General features: G+C 52.4%; 1 long non-coding RNA gene across 2 annotated transcripts in view; it reads left to right on the top strand.

The window, feature by feature from the left end:
• The window catches only part of LOC116950733 (uncharacterized), a 26,063-nt gene extending 14,911 nt beyond the window's left edge, over positions 1-11,152 (top strand). The window contains exons 2-3 of one of the 2 annotated variants that reach the window (XR_012946463.1): positions 7,612-7,783; positions 8,393-11,152. This is a non-coding gene — a long non-coding RNA (uncharacterized LOC116950733). The remainder of the gene's footprint in view (positions 1-7,611; positions 7,784-8,392) is intronic. The other variant, XR_004404069.2, reaches the window with a different exon arrangement.
• The last annotated feature ends 4,877 nt before the right edge of the window (positions 11,153-16,029 follow it).

The raw sequence follows: 16,029 nt of genomic DNA, 5'->3' as shown, positions 1-16,029 counted from the left end.
CGACTGTGAGCGGGCATCGAACTCCGATCAACATGTTCGTAGCGCAGCGTAGCGCTAACCGCTACACTACCGCTGCCCCCCACCCCCCTACACACCAAGCTATTCGTGCGGTTCTCATTCCCACATCGCTCTGCTTCGTGTGGTCCCACCACGGCGAGGCCGAGCTTCCGAGCCGCGGTCCGTGACCCCGCAAACACCGCCGGGAACGCGACAACAACAACAACAACACAAAATGTGCCTTTGCATATCTACTGAGCCCCGCTGGAATATTAAATTAGCTAAATCAATGCGCACACAAACTCAAATGAGAGGCCTCGTTAATGAATGCGCGAATAGAAGCGCCGCGCGTGTTGTTTCAATCCTTGCGGGGAGCACAGGTGTCGCACTCCCGGTCGTCTCAAGTCAGCCAACCCCATGGCACCTGGGGTCTCTCCCGTGACCTCCTCCTCCTCCTGCCAGCAGCGAGGGCTCTCCACGCTCCACGTGACGGCCTCAAGGTGCACCTAGCCTGGCACAAGGGCCGCGGTGACGTCAGAGCCGACTGTCATTGTCGTCGCGTGCAGCCGCGAGGTTTGCGCCGCCTTCACTGCATTCAGGTCACACGGCGAGGGAAAACGCCAGGGGTTAGGGGCAGGGCTCGCTACTACCGAATCGGGCCATTCCAGGTCATTTAACAGAAGCAGCAGCGGCAGCAGTGTCATCATGTGCAGCAGCAGTGTCGTCATGTGCAGCAGCGGCAACAGCAGCAGTGTCGTCACGTGCAGCAGCGGCGGCAGCAGCAGCAGTGTCGTCACGTGCAGCAGCGGCAGCAGTAGCAGCAGTGTCGTCACGTGCAGCAGCGGCAGCAACAGTGTCGTCACGTGCAGCAGCGGCAGCAGCAGCAGTGTCGTCACGTGCAGCAGCGGCGGCAGCAGCAGTGTCGTCATGTGCAGCAGCGGCGGCAGCAGCAGCAGTGTCGTCATGTGCAGCAGCGGCGGCAGCAGCAGCAGTGTCGTCACGTGCAGCAGCAGCGGCAGCAGCAGCAGTGTTGTCACGTGCAGCAGCGTCAGCAGCAGCAGCAGTGTCGTCACGTGCAGCAGCGGCAGGAGCAGCAGTGTCGTCACGTGCAGCAGCGGCGGCAGCAGCAGCAGTGTCGTCACGTGCAGCAGCATCTGCAGAAGCAGTGTCGTCACGTGCAGCAGTGGCAGCAGCAGCAGTGTCGTCACGTGCAGCGTCAGCGGCAGCAGCAGCAGTGTCGTCACGTGCAGCAGCGGCAGCAGCAGCAGTGTCGTCACGTGCAGTAGCAGCAGCAGCAGTGTCGTCATGTGCAGCAGCGGCAGCAGCAGCAGTGTCGTCACGTGCAGCAGCGGCAGCAGCAGCAGTGTCGTCACGTGCAGCAGCGGCAGCAGCAGTGTCGTCACGTGCAGCAGCGGCAGCAGTAGCAGCAGTGTCGTCACGTGCAGCAGCGGCAGCAGCAGCAGTGTCGTCACGTGCAGCAGCAGCGGCAGCAGCAGCAGTGTCGTCACGTGCAGCAGCGGCAGAAGCAGCAGTGTCGTCACGTGCAGCAGCGGCAGAAGCAGTGTCGTCACGTGCAGCAGCGGCAGCAACAGTGTCGTCATGTGCAGCAGCGGCAGAAGCAGCAGTGTCGTCACGTGCAGCAGCAGCAGCAGTGTCGTCATGTGCAGCAGCGGCAGAAGCAGTGTCGTCACGTGCAGCAGCGGCAGCAACAGTGTCGTCACGTGCAGCAGCGGCATAAGCAGCAGTGTCGTCACGTGCAGCAGCAGCGGCAGCAGCAGCAGCAGGGGGAGGCACGCGTCCTTGTTGGACATTCTAAAGAGGCCTCACATAGCGCAGATCCCCCATGCCCCCCACCGCCAATATCGCATCTAATCTCGTTATCCACACTACAGGTATCAGACTGCGCCTCTTTAGATTAAGTCAGCGTGTTACCTTACGACAAATCAGGCTCGTCTTTCACCCGTGCAGACCCCCCTGTGGTTATAACGGAGCCGTACAATTAAAACAATTATATTCTTTGGGTCTTTCGGTAAAGTCACGTAGATCGGTTCAAAGAAAATAACAAACACTGCGACGTTTCGATCGCAACACAAGCGGTCGTCATCAGGATCGAAACGTCGTAGTTTTTTGTTGTTATTTTCTTTGAACCTATCTACGTGACTTTACCGAAATACCCCAAGAATGTGAATTCCTGCAGTCACGAAAGCTTTAAGTCAATAATGAATACAATTGTTTAGGCTTCATGCTGCACCACACTGGCTGGTCGCCACGTGGGATGCTGACGCGGGTCGCCCCCCGGTACCAAATCAAAATGCCTCCACCCAGCGCCCGAAATTCCCCTCGGCTCAATGCCAGTAGCCATGACGCACCTCGGCTCGATCCCAGTGCCCACAATCCCGTGAGAGAAACCCTCCTCGTTTGGGAACATTCAAAGTTACTCCAATTGGTACGAATACAACTCGTGCAGTTTTAATCCAAATACAGAGTAGCAATACAAACGCACGGCCCTGCTGAGTGAAGCACTCCACGCGCCGTGTCGGTTGGTTAGCCATACTTCACCACTCTGGCCGGTGCGGGATAGTTAGCGGGGGGGGGGGGGACACACCCACCCAGGAATGTTTCGTGTCACTCGTTACCGGTGGCCGTCTCCAGGAATCAACCTCACATGTCCAGATTTTCTGAAAGCCATGTGGCGAGATGTTAACTTCCTCGCCTGGTGTACAGGAGGTTGTGGTTTTCGATCCCGATCCAGACGCCTACTGTATATTTCGAGTTTAACACGTAGGCTATCGCGACCAATATTATTCATAATAAAGGTTTTTGGGTTAGATCGCGTTTATTTATAAATGTGTCGTAACCCTCCACCACCCGACACGGCCAATCAGCAAAAAAGTGTCACGTTGACAAAAGACAAATAATTCACTACTTTAGCCCACCGGTGTGTTGAAGAGTGAATCCACATTTACAGTTTGAGTACGACGTTTCGCTGGTAAATACATCCAGCATCATCGGGCAATTCGCCAGAATGGAATTGGTAAATACATCCAGCATCATCGGGCAATTCGCCAGAATGGAATTGCCCGATGATGCTGGATGTATTTACCAGCGAAACGTCGTACTCAAACTGTAAATGTGGATTCACTCTTCAACACACCGGTGGGCTAAAGTAGTGAATTATTTGTCTTTTGTCAACGTGACACTTTTTTGCTGATTGGCCGTGTCGGGTGGTGGAGGGTTACGACACATTTATAAATAAACGCGATCTAACCCAAAAACCTTTATTATGTATATTTCGAGTTTGCACGTTCTCCCCGTGGTCGCGGGGATTTTTCTCTGGGTCCTCCCGGTTTTTTCCTCCACGTTTAGAAATATGCGCTGACCGTATTTGGTTGCTATAAATTTCCACATGCCAAGCCACTCCGTTGAGCTATCATTTGTGATAGCCAGGTCGCTTCAGAAAAAAGAGCTATGTAGCTCAGTGCGCCTTACCTGGTCAAAACTAAAATAGTTTTTAGTAGTTGTTGTGTGTCTCTCAAACACAGAGGCACAGGCAGTGGCTGCGATTGCCTCTGTTTATCCATAATACAGGTATTTTTTTGGAGTTAGATCGCGTAAATATAAATGTGTCGTTAACCCCGCCACCTCCCGACACAGCCAATTAGTAAGGTTTGCCACGTAAACAGAACATGCTAATATGTTACTAGTACAGCGCACCGGTGCGTTGGAAAGCAAAGCCACAGCATCACCAGTAATTACAACTAGCTTCATCAGGCAAAAAGGCGGATTGTATTATGGATGCTATTGTTTCGTTTTAAGTCTCTGCTTCGTGCTGCACCACCACTCGCTCCGAACATATACACACACCGTCACCAAATCGGCCCTAATGAGCCCGATCATATCGGATCTCCGAAATAGTATCAGGGTTGAAGCTAGGTTCGTACTTGTATGGGAGGCCGCCTGGGAGTACTGGGCGTTGTAGGCAAGGGGCTGCGAGGTGGTCAGCTTTGAATGTTGCAACGACGCTCGCCACTGACGTTAGCAGCGACCGAGAACCAAACTCGGGCTCGCTGGTTTCATGGTGCGGTGCTCTAACTGCCACTGCGTTGTTGTTGTCGTGCTGCGTGTCGCTCGGCGCGGTGTCTGACGTTTCGCCCCCAAGTGCTGCGAGACGCTCCCAGAGTGTCTCCCAGCACGCGCAGCAAAACTGTTGGGCATCGCGCGCTAACCGCTGAGCCACCGCTTAGCCAGAACCCAATCGTAAAGCGGCAGCAGTATGAAGTTATCACGACGTAGTTGCGGGGAAGTTCCCTACAACCCCATGGGCAACGTCTGGTGGTGCTGTACCCCCCCCCCCCCGCCTGCTGCACCCACCCCCTCGCAAATTCCAAACATCATAACGTCCCCTTCCTCCTCCTTTAGGCCGCTAACGACCTAATGACTCCTACTTACGTCCTCCCATAGACAACAGCTGCAGAAATCAATGCGTGAATAACGAAGAGGTATACGCCGGTTTGATTTGTGTTTCTATTTATTACAACCCAGGAGGGCCTTTACGGCGCTGGAAATGCTCCTAATTCAGATTCCGCCGCAGTGTTGAGGCTCTTTTGTTTTTTTCAAGGCGGATGTTTGTCAGTAAAAGCAGCCAGCGTGTGGCTTGCCTCCGTGAGACTCTTCTCATTGCGATGAGATCGCGCTGGCTTCAGCATAAAATATACGGAGAGGGAGCCGGATGCTTCAAACGCGTCATGAAAGACGCCCTATTAAGCCACACATTGTGCAATTCACACGGGGGGGGGGGGGGGCGATTCATCCGGAGGAGGCAGCAGCAGCAGTCGCCACAAGCAGAGGCAGAAGCAGCAGCAGCGGCGGTGGTGGCGGCGGCGAAATCTAAGAGATAATTTTCAAAGTGGCATTTCGAGTGGGTAGCGAAAGGGAAATGGAACGTGCGCAGGGCAGCCCTGTGTGAGCTACGGGAGACAGTGAGACAAGCCTCAGCCTCCTCCTCGCGCACGACTCAGGAACGTGACAGCTGTTTAAATTCCACAGAACAAATATCCGATTTGCCAGATGCGTCACTGTCAGAAGGAAGTAGCAGCTGGGTTGAGCGTAGATATCGGCGCGGCCACGCGCTGCTGGGAATGGGCGGAGGGGGACGAGGGAGGCGAGGGTGACGCGGCGGTGGCGGTGGACAGAGACGTGTGGATGTGAGGGTTTGGACCGGGGTGAGATCTCGGTGGCCACTGATCACGACGCCTGCACGGTCGTGCCACTCCGGTGCAGGCGCCACGAGTCGCCGAAGCGCTCGGCTTTACCGATTACCGGTGAACGCAATTTTTGGCCGCGGTCGGCCGCCCGCTGGGCGTGTTTGGGCAGAGATCGTAGAAGAGTGGGGCTTCACCACGAGCATACGGTGGATGTTATAATCTCTCGTAATGGCAATGAACGCTGCGAAACGTGTGCCGAAAATTATGGAGAGGCGCATGTTTGGAATAGCACAGAGAGACGGCAGGAGGAACGCGTGGATTGGAGTCCGTACTCAAGTCGGTCGACATCGTGCGGAACTTGGGCAGGACACGTCGAGACTGACGACCGAGTGTCAGCCAAAGGAGGGAAACGAGCCCAAGAGTACACCCACTGTGAAGACGGAGCGTTGAAATCACGCCTTGGATTGATCTTGGAATTTGTTTGCGAACAGTAAAAGCCCCTGGGCCGGTGGTGGGCCGTGAATCAAGTCTTGAAAATCCATGCACTCCTTCAAACTCGCGGCGAGGACGGGAAAATAAAACTGACTGAGCAACGTCGCCGGCTCCGAAAATCCATCGATTTCGTTTTGTAGGAACAAATTTAAAAGGCGAGAAATAGTGATGGATCCTTTTGGCCCGGCTATTGCCGACAGGGAGCCTATTATTGGCACTGATTTGACCCGTCTATTTAAATCAATTGCCCATTACTGTGGACACACATGCCAGCCTCCCACCGGGACACTCCTCTACGCCCACACACGGGAGCACACAGGACGGCACAGCGCTGCCACGCGTCGCTACCCACACGCTACACAAAGCCCTTACAACCCTCGTGCCGCCAATACCTGTGCGACAATACACACCGTGTGTACGGCCCCAAGCACAACCATGAACATCGTCGTCTTCATCATCAGCCGCGATCAATCCACTGCTGCATAAAGACCTCCACCAAGCTTCCGCCACCTCTCGCGACCCTGCAATGTAATGATCCACCCAGCACCCGCACGTCCATTGCAAAGTGCTTGCCACCAACAAACCACAATACCTCGCTGATCTCATCAAGGAACACAAACCATCACGCGAACTCCGGCCATCCTCACAGCGACTTTTGGCTAGACATCGAACAAAGAACGGTCACTGCAACGCTCGCTTTTAGATGCGCTTCTGCGGTCATCTACAATGCTCTTCCTTCCAATATTAGGAAGGCACTAGTTTGAAAACTCATTTCTTAAGGGCCCTTGCCCAATAAATATTTTAAAGGCTATACGGGGGATCTTTGTCTTTGATCTCTCTTGTTCTGGGTGGAACGCCATGGTTTTTTAGGAAGCTGACTGCTTCCGTATGTTTTCCCATATATATTATTTGTGTTAAGTGTGTTGTCCTTCCCCCATACCTTCGATTAGCACGGTTGGCTTTGTACAGTGTGAAAGAAGTTCAATATACGTAGATACATCAGACAATGACGTTGATGACACCGATGACACCGATGACGACGACGATGATCGCGTTGGCGGCAACAATGACCGTGAATAATTTCTCAGCACAAAACGAATCTAGAAAAATAAAAAAATAAAAAAACCCCGCGTTCACACGGCAACATTCGCCACGCATGCATTCAAATCTTTCCTGCTGTGTGCGGCAAGAACACGGCCTGCCTTTGAAAGGCAAAGAAAAAGCGAAATGCTCAAGTTTTCACGACGAGAGTTTCGTGTGCAATTAGCAGCGGAATTGTTCGCGCGGAGCGTGAGCGACGTAACAGCGGCACGCTGAGACGACGGAACACGACGCTGGAGGAAACCTCCTCCTCCTCCTACTCCTCGTTTCTGACGACAACAAACGCGCTCCGTCTGCGCTGCCTCATTACCAGTTTTGTTTCGCTGAGATTCGATTTTTCTTCTTTTTTATTTTACCGGCGAAACTATTTTTTTGTTTTTACCACTGGAGCGCACGAAACCGTTACACGCGTGTGCGTCGCTCGAGCGAACCGTGTCGTCGGCGCGTGTGTAGCTAAAATGTCTTTCCGAAAGCATCGGTCACGGCATCGTTTGCTTTCAGATGCGCTTCTGATACAGGAAGCCACTGGAGCTATGCACTTTTAAATCTAGATCGAAAACTAATTTCTTTAGAACTGCTTTTTTGTGTTTTTTTGTTTTTGTTGTCCTTCCCGCGCACTTCCGAAAAGTACGGTTGACTTCGTACGGTGCGAAAGAAGGTAAACATACGTACGTGCATACATGAAGTGATTTCATCGCTCCGTCTCCTGGGCGCTCGGCGTTCACGACCGAGATTTCACCCGGGGCTGCCTCCGTTCCAGATGTGGGCGTGCCACCCTTCCGCGCAAGTCACTCAGCCCCTTCCATTGCACCAGCAGGGCACGCCGAGCTCACGGATGGAGGGCGCGATCCACGAACGCGACCACAAAGTCGGAGTTAAACGGAGGAACCTCTCCACACCGTGTCGGCCCCAAGCTCGCTGCGAGGGTCGCTCAATGCCGGAGCGGTGGAGCAAAGTATCGGGCCTCCAGGTCTGGTTCTCTCCAGGCGGTGAGTGTGCGTGTCACAGAAGCTTGCCTGGGTCGTGGCCAGGCACTGGCGACGTGTCATTAGGGGCCGCCCATAAATGACGTCACGTGATTTTGGACGATTTTTGACCCCCCCCCCCTTCGTCACACGGCGTCACAAAAAGTCAGACCCCCCTTCAAATATGACGTCACAAAGCTCTGCCACCCCCCCCCCCAAAATAAAACATGCTTCAAATCGCTTTAAACTAGTGTCATTGTAGTGCGTATTTAATGTGGCGCTGCACTCTGATGTTGTAGGAGAAAACATTTATTAAAAAGCATATTTAATTAAGTAGAACGTGTTGTCTATATTTATTTAAAGTAGCGCATTTTGATGTGACGTCACATTCCTCAACCCCCCCCCCCCCCCTCGTCACACATCGTCACAAATGTCTAACCCCCCACCCCCTAGATGCGTGACGTCATTTATGGACGGCCCCTTAGGGCCTGGTCCCACGGACGAAGACCCACGAATGATACCTATCTGCTCATTATAACGATTACAAACAGCATAAAGCCTCCCTTCCTCCGCCTTTTCCCCTCCCTCCCTACCCCCCCTCCACCCCCTCCCTCTTCCTTCCTCCTTCTCCAGCTCCTATCCAGGCCCCTGCCACTGGGCGTTTCGGTGCACCACCAATACAATCACCGCCGTGGCCTTGGGATTCATTTCATTCCGTCCCCGGCACACCACATCCCGTGTGCCCGCTCGCTATGGCCGTGGCCACCGCTGGTCACTTGCCGGATAACTTCGGTGTCTGCCAGCGACCCGGAAAAAAAAATATTCAGCGAGTAATTAAGCCGTGCTCTCGGTGATCACGCCTCATTACCCAGAGCCACTACAAGCACACGGGAGCCCTGCACGCGGTAATTACCTCACGGTTAGGTGCACAGGGAAGGTGGGTGGGGGTGTACCATGGGTGCAAATGGATACATTTGCTAAAAAAAAAATTCCACCTGTAGTTTAATCATCGTTGATCTGTGTGGCTCTACGCAGCAAGGTAACACTCAAATTCTACAGGCAGGGAAATCAATGTAATAGCTGCTGCTGCTGCTCCCGCTGTTGTTCCGAGGAAACGTCGTTTCACGCACTTGGCCTCCTGCAGATCATTCCGCGTATTTAAAGAAAAACACACACGTGCAAGTTCGTACGACGTTACCAATTAGGCGCTAATTGCAGGACACGTTGCACAGCCTTCTCTCTCTTCTGTTTGTGTCAACATCAATTAATTAACATCTCACACGAGGTGGCATGAATTGTTATGGGTTGGATGGAAAAGCCTTTCTACAAATCTCGTTTTTTTTTTCAATTCCTACAGCCTGTTTACACCACCATCATTATTATCGTCGTCATCATCATCAGCTTCAGTCATCGTCCTTATGGTTTACGTAACTTAGCGGTGGCTGGTGTCAACGGAAATAAAATCTGCAAATATCCAGAAAAAAATAAATGGTAACAGAATAACGGCGCCGGCCAGAAAAGCGTTACGTTTCAAACAACACACAAATGTGAAAAGCACACGGCCATTGCGCATTACGTAACAACAACAAAAACCATCAGCAGTTCCTGAAGGTGGTGATTTATCGACAACAATGCACTTCTTCAAATAAAACGCCGATGCTTTTTCTCCAAAATACACAAAGAAATGCCGTTGCGTCGTCCGCTTTTTACACATTTTCGCGTCTCGTTGGACACACAGCAGTGGCATGGTATGGGCCCTGGGTGCAAGGAATAACACAATCGTTCTCGTGTCCACTTTCCCCTCCTCTCCTTAGTCCGCCGTGGGTGAGGCTGCGGCGACGGCGCTGACAACGAGTCAACGCGCGGTCGCCTTTCCGTTGTCCTCCGTTTCTCGCGAGGAGGCTGTTCTGGTTTAGACTTCGCCCTCTGGGTGCCGTGCGATAGTTTATTTTTGTCATCTCTCGGGCTGCCCCCGGCCCGAGCCCCCACGAGGACACTCGCCATCCTTGGGCTTACCGCCTTCAACTCGCAGCAGTAATTCGGGCCAAGAGACAGCGGTTACACGTCCCCCCCCCCCCTCACCCTCGGAGCCCCTCCACGCGTGTGCAGGGCTGTTAACTATTTATTTCATTAGCTCTTTATTGAGTCACGGTCACTCAGCAGTGAAATACGTCTGGCGCGCGCAGCCCGGCTGGAGGATTAAGCGGCCCGTGCGGTCGTTGACGTGAAGCGCCCCGCGTCACGCTCGGCGGGGCACGGCGGGGCACGGCCGATCCACACAGGGGACGGGAGGGGAGTCTCTCTTTGCTTCCATCGTCCACGCCGCCTATCAACCCCTCACCCCTCCTGCCGCAACTCAACAACCCCCCCCCCCCCACCCACGTACCCCTTGAAACGTCAAAACAGACAACAATTTGTTGCTCGGCTGACCCAAAGCTTCCCATGTCTGGGCACGAGAATCATTTTTTTTTTCTTAAGACTGAAATCGTTTCAAAATTCTAGAGGCGGAACGCGACGACTTCGGTCACTCGGCCGAGCCGCTTCCCCGAGACCGGGCGCGGAGCAGAGGGTGCCCGTCGCGGGCTTGGGGACGCGCCGCTTGATGGGGGGGGGAGGGGAGGGGGGGGGCGCGCAAGGCGCACTCGTCACTCTCGGCCAACAACCGTGGCCGCGTTCATCGGTCGTCAGTCAGGAGAGGAGCAATCGGGAGCCCCTCGTCGTCTCCACTCGCGCTCCTCCACACGTCAAACCGCACCCCCCACCACCCCCCCCCCACCCCCACCGGGGTCCCTTCTCTCTCTGCCACATTCCCAGCAAAGCAAAAGGAGTGTTGCATTTCAATCAACCGTGGAAATTCGTCGCAAATGGCCAGCTGAGCCGCGTTTTCGTTTCAAGGGGAGCGTTGCCGTACACGCGAGGGCTTTTCGTTGAGGTTGCGGCGCTTTCGGTTCCACGAGTAAGCGCCGCTGTGATAAGAAATATTGCTCGGCCATGTTCTGTCCACTGCTGGTTAAAAGTCCACCTCTGGACGTTGCCAATGTTCAATCTCCAGCGCCCGTGAAAGACAATGATCGAGCATGTAAAAGTGGAGAGTGCGGACAGACAGCACCTAATGCAAGGTTACCGCCGTTCAATAAAAGCGTAAACGTAATTTAGACTCGCCGGGAAGAATCCGTGTTTAGCCGAGATGATGGGAATTCCTTTCATTGAGACGGTGACTGAGCCCAGGAATGCATCGCTAAGTGGATTGTGCTTTGTTCTCAACAGAACAAATCTTCCCAAAATGCAATGTGCCAGCAACAGTTAATCATTTGACTTTTCATTTAAATGCATTTATTTCGGACTAATAGTTTGTGACAATTGGAGGCTTCGTCTTACACTGGCCAGCTCGTATTAGGTAACTATTAATATGCAAATGTGAAAACTGTTAATCAAAACATCGTTTTTACATCGAATGCTCGTCAGGCCCCATGGTGTAAAGTGCAGTCTCCACCACTTATTATCTGCTATTACCTTTGTATGTTCTAAGTAGAAGGGCCACCGCCTGAAACGTCACCTACTATAAAAAATGTTCTCCTTTTAAGGCCTTGGGGTTACTGATATGGAGTGTGTTGATTGGTTTGAGACGATGTCAATTGGTGTAACGTGACCGTGGTGGCTCAAAACAAATTCCAATGTTGACCACCTCCTTGAGGAGGACTTTGATCGGACATTTCTTTATAAACAACTCGCACTATCCTGGTTTGCAATTTCAACCATTCAATCAAACCGGTTGCTCAAAGCCAGCTACTGTTGCTCTAAGTCACCTCGTGTTGCTCTAAGTCACCTCGTATTGCTCTAAGTCACCTCGTGTTGCTCTAAGCCAGCTGGTGTTGCTCTAAGCCAGCTCGTGTTGCTCTAAGCCAGCTCGTGTTGCTCTAAGTCACCTCGTGTTGCTCTAAGTCACCTCGTGTTGCTCTAAGTCACCTCGTGTTGTTTTAAGTCACCTCATGTTGCTCCAAGTTATCTCGTGTTGCTCTAAGTCACCTCATGTTGCTCTAAGCCAGCTCGTGTTGCTCTAAGTCACCTCGTGTTGTTTTAAGTCACCTCATGTTGCTCTAAGCCAGCTCGTGTTGCTCTAAGTCACCTCGTGTTGCTCTAAGTCACCTCGTGTTGCTCTAAGTCACCTCATGTTGCTCTAACTCAGCTGGTGTTGCTCTATGTCACCTCGTGTTGCTCTAAGTCACCTCGTGTTGCTCTAAGTCACCTCGTGTTGCTCTAACTCAGCTCGTGTTGCTCTAAGTCACCTCGTGTTGCTCTAAGCCAGCTCGTGTTGCTATAAATCACCTCGTGTTGCTTTAAGTCACCTCGTGTTGCTCTAAGCCAGCTGGTGTTGCTCTAAGCCAGCTCGTGTTGCTCTAAGCCAGCTCGTGTTGCTCTAAGTCACCTCGTGTTGCTCTAAGTCACCTCGTGTTGCTCTAAGTCACCTCGTGTTGCTTTAAGTCACCTCGTGTTGCTCTAAGTCACCTCGTGTTGTTTTAAGTCACCTCATGTTGCTCCAAGTCATCTCGTGTTGCTCTAAGTCACCTCATGTTGCTCTAAGCCAGCTCGTGTTGCTCTAAGTCACCTCGTGTTGTTTTAAGTCACCTCATGTTGCTCTAAGCCAGCTCGTGTTGCTCTAAGTCACCTCGTGTTGCTCTAAGTCACCTCGTGTTGCTCTAAGTCACCTCATGTTGCTCTAACTCAGCTGGTGTTGCTCTATGTCACCTCGTGTTGCTCTAAGTCACCTCGTGTTGCTCTAAGTCACCTCGTGTTGCTCTAACTCAGCTCGTGTTGCTCTAAGTCACCTCGTGTTGCTCTAAGCCAGCTCGTGTTGCTATAAATCACCTCGTGTTGCTTTAAGTCACCTCGTGTTGCTCTAAGCCAGCTCGTGTTGCTCTAAGCCAGCTCGTGTTGCTATAAGTCACCTCGTGTTGCTCTAAGTCACCTCGTGTTGCTCTAAGTCACCTCGTGTTGTTCTATGTCACCTCGTGTTGCTCTAACTCAGCTCGTGTTGTTCTAAGTCACCTCGTGTTGCTCTAAGTCCCCTCGTGTTGCTCTAAGTCACCTCGTGTTGCTCTAAGCCAGCTTGTGTTGCTCTATGTCACCTCGTGTTGCTCTAAGTCACCTCGTGTTGCTCTAAGTCACCTCGTGTTGCTCTAAGTCACCTCGTGTTGCTCTAAGTCACCTCGTGTTGCTCTAAATCACCTCGTGTTGCTCTAAGCCAGCTCGTGTTGCTCTAAGTCACCTCGTGTTGCTCTAAGTCACCTCGTGTTGCTCTAACTCAGCTGGTGTTGCTCTAAGTCACCTCGTGTTGCTCTAAATCACCTCGTGTTGCTCTAAATCACCTCGTGTTGCTCTAAGTCACCTCGTGTTGCTCTAAGCCAGCTCGTGTTGCTCTAAGTCACCTCGTGTTGCTCTAAGTCACCTCGTGTTGCTCTAAGTCACCTCGTGTTGCTCTAAGTCACCTCGTGTTGCTCTAAGTCACCTCGTGTTGCTCTAAGTCACCTCGTGTTGCTCTAAGTCACCTCGTGTTGCTCTAAATCACCTCGTGTTGCTCTAAGCCAGCTCGTGTTGCTCTAAGTCACCTCGTGTTGCTCTAAGTCACCTCGTGTTGCTCTAACTCAGCTGGTGTTGCTCTAAGTCACCTCGTGTTGCTCTAAATCACCTCGTGTTGCTCTAAATCACCTCGTGTTGCTCTAAGTCACCTCGTGTTGCTCTAAGCCAGCTCGTGTTGCTCTAAGTCACCTCGTGTTGCTCTAAGTCACCTCGTGTTGCTCTAAGTCACCTCGTGTTGCTCTAAGTCACCTCGTGTTGCTCTAAGTCACCTCGTGTTGCTCTATGTCACCTCGTGTTGCTCTAAGCCAGCTCGTGTTGCTCTAAGTCACCTCGTGTTGCTCTAAGTCACCTCGTGTTGCTCTAAGTCACCTCGTGTTGCTCCCCACGTCAGTTGAGCGCAGCGCTGCATCACAAAACAAGCCACTGCAAGTTTTATCTCAGTTTCATATGAAATCCCCAAAAATTAACAAATACGACTTCACAGATGGCAGCAACGCAATCAGGGGGAAGAAGGAATCTGGCTGTAGACTCCGTCGCTGTATGGGCCGGTCGATTTCCCGGACCCTCTTGTGCCCGGTGGAGCTTTTGATTAAGGGAAATGTGGCCTCCAGTGACCTTGAGCAATCAAGGAGCCGGCGCCTGACGAGCCAAAGACCTCCCCGTGCACTCTCTAATCCCGACACGGGCCCCGGCCTTTTCTGCCCGTCTGATAGAATTCGTTGCGTCTCTCTCGGGATCTCGATTTTCGCCGCGCTTGTGCCGTCTCCATGACGGCGCACATCTTGCACGATCACCGTCGAATTAGATCTTCCCGTGGCAGACAGACGCAAGCCAAGGACACGAAAAAAAATGGGAAAAGGAAGAATTAACAAAAAAAAAACAAGTACCGCGAAAAAACCCAACCCAACCACCGCAAAACCAGAAAGCACTCGCGCTAATTCTTTACGCTTTGCGCGCGAACATCTCATCGCTTCCGCCGTGACAATCCTCTCCTGCTTTTACTTAACGTTTAATTAAATCCCCTCCACATTCATTATGTTACATTTCAGCCCATCCATTAATTCAGCCAATCGGCGCCGGCCGTACCATTTCCATGCCGACTACCGCGTTTGCTCGCCAGAGTGCACCGGGAAAGCGGACAAAAATGGCCCCGCCCCCAACCCTATTTCACCTGTGCCTGTACACAAACTTACCGCTGCAGTCTCTCTCTCCCAGCCCTATAAGCGCTGGGAGTCTCTAAGCTCTAAGCCGCATTCATTGCATTCATTAAGGAAGCCCTTGGGAGATTGGCAAAGTTCAGCTTTCGCTCAGAGAGCCGCATTCAATATCTCTCCGCATAAAGCTAGCATATTCCTTAGCCGCCCGTTGATACCTCTCATTGTTGCGGCTGCGGTGTATACATAGCTCGCCAACAACAACAACAAAAGATTTCATGCCGTGTCTCTGGCAGTCAACTTAAAGTGAAATTCAGTGGCACCAGCCCACACCGTTGGGCGCTTCTCGCACGCACGCACGCGCCGCCACCGCCGCCACCGCGGCCGCTAGCAGAGCACTCGGCAGCGCGACAGGCGTTAGTGATTTGTGTGTAAAATCCATACGCGTATTTAATGTCACAAATTAGCTCTGTGCCACGAGAGTCGTCCGTAATTCCGCGTGATTGGTGACAATGGGAAGCGGTGACAGCACTGCCCAGGGGACAATCCGAACTTCTGAACCTCAACTCCTCAATCAATGAATGCGTTCGGCTAAAGACGACGTTCTGTATCTTTTCCTTACAAGGGAGTCGCCGCATCTTCGGGGCGGAAATTTCGAGGAAATCGGCACCCGTGCCACCAAAACGCGGCCACCGCCGCCGCTGCCGCGTGCACGGATCGCACGTGTGCCTCGAGCCGGGCGCTCCACGTGAAAACGGCAAGGGTTTTTTTTTCCTTGCTCCTACAAATCTGCTCATTCATTATCCTCCAGGAGCCGCGTTGCTCGGCGAAGTGTTAATATCGTAAAACTCTTGGCTTCTCAATAAAGCTGAGGCCGCGGAATAACTTTGCGTGGCCTCGTCACCTCCAAACTAACGGCGCACATTGTGTATGGGCGCGTCGCACTTGGGTCCCGCACCACCGCTTTAACTCGTGGCTCCTGCATGAATGTTGGAAGGTGATCACTCGCCGTTGAATTTAATTAAAAAAATGTTTAAATCTCTCCGTGATTGGATCCGCTCTACTGCCGGGCACCGAGGTGAAGCGCGGTGCCCGGCTGTTACACGAGCACTCGCGTTTCGTGCGGCCAAATTAAGCCGGCGGTGGTTTCAGACGCTCACCGGCTCACCCGTCAACCCTCAGCCTGAACGTCGTATAAACATCGCTCCTCAACTCGACAGCCTGGAACCCCAGGAAAGGAAATTGCTTTAACTCTGCGTTACAGTGTGTAGAATCTCCCTCATTATCTATGTTACTAATCATTCTTAGAATTATTACAACGGATTATTTTGTCAGCCGGAGGTTGAATTTTCCCGGTGATGGAACCACTTCGGCGACGGCGGCGATGCTCGCCCTGCCGTCTTCCCACCCGCCGCCCGAGTGGTTAGCATTTCCTGCACTGTTTCATTATTTTAAGTCTAAGCCGGCCAGAAGAGTGGCCCTGTATCTCATATCCTGAAATAACGCATTGATATTCAAAGCGACCGATAATAAGATTCA

This window comes from Petromyzon marinus, chromosome 40 (genome assembly GCF_048934315.1).
Source record: "Petromyzon marinus isolate PM22_M1 ecotype Great Lakes invasive population chromosome 40, UKy_Petmar_22M1.pri1.0, whole genome shotgun sequence".
NCBI classification, from domain to species: Eukaryota; Metazoa; Chordata; class Hyperoartia; order Petromyzontiformes; family Petromyzontidae; genus Petromyzon; species Petromyzon marinus.
Note: the sequence above shows the minus strand (reverse complement) of the source record. Positions and strands in the feature narration are given on the sequence as shown.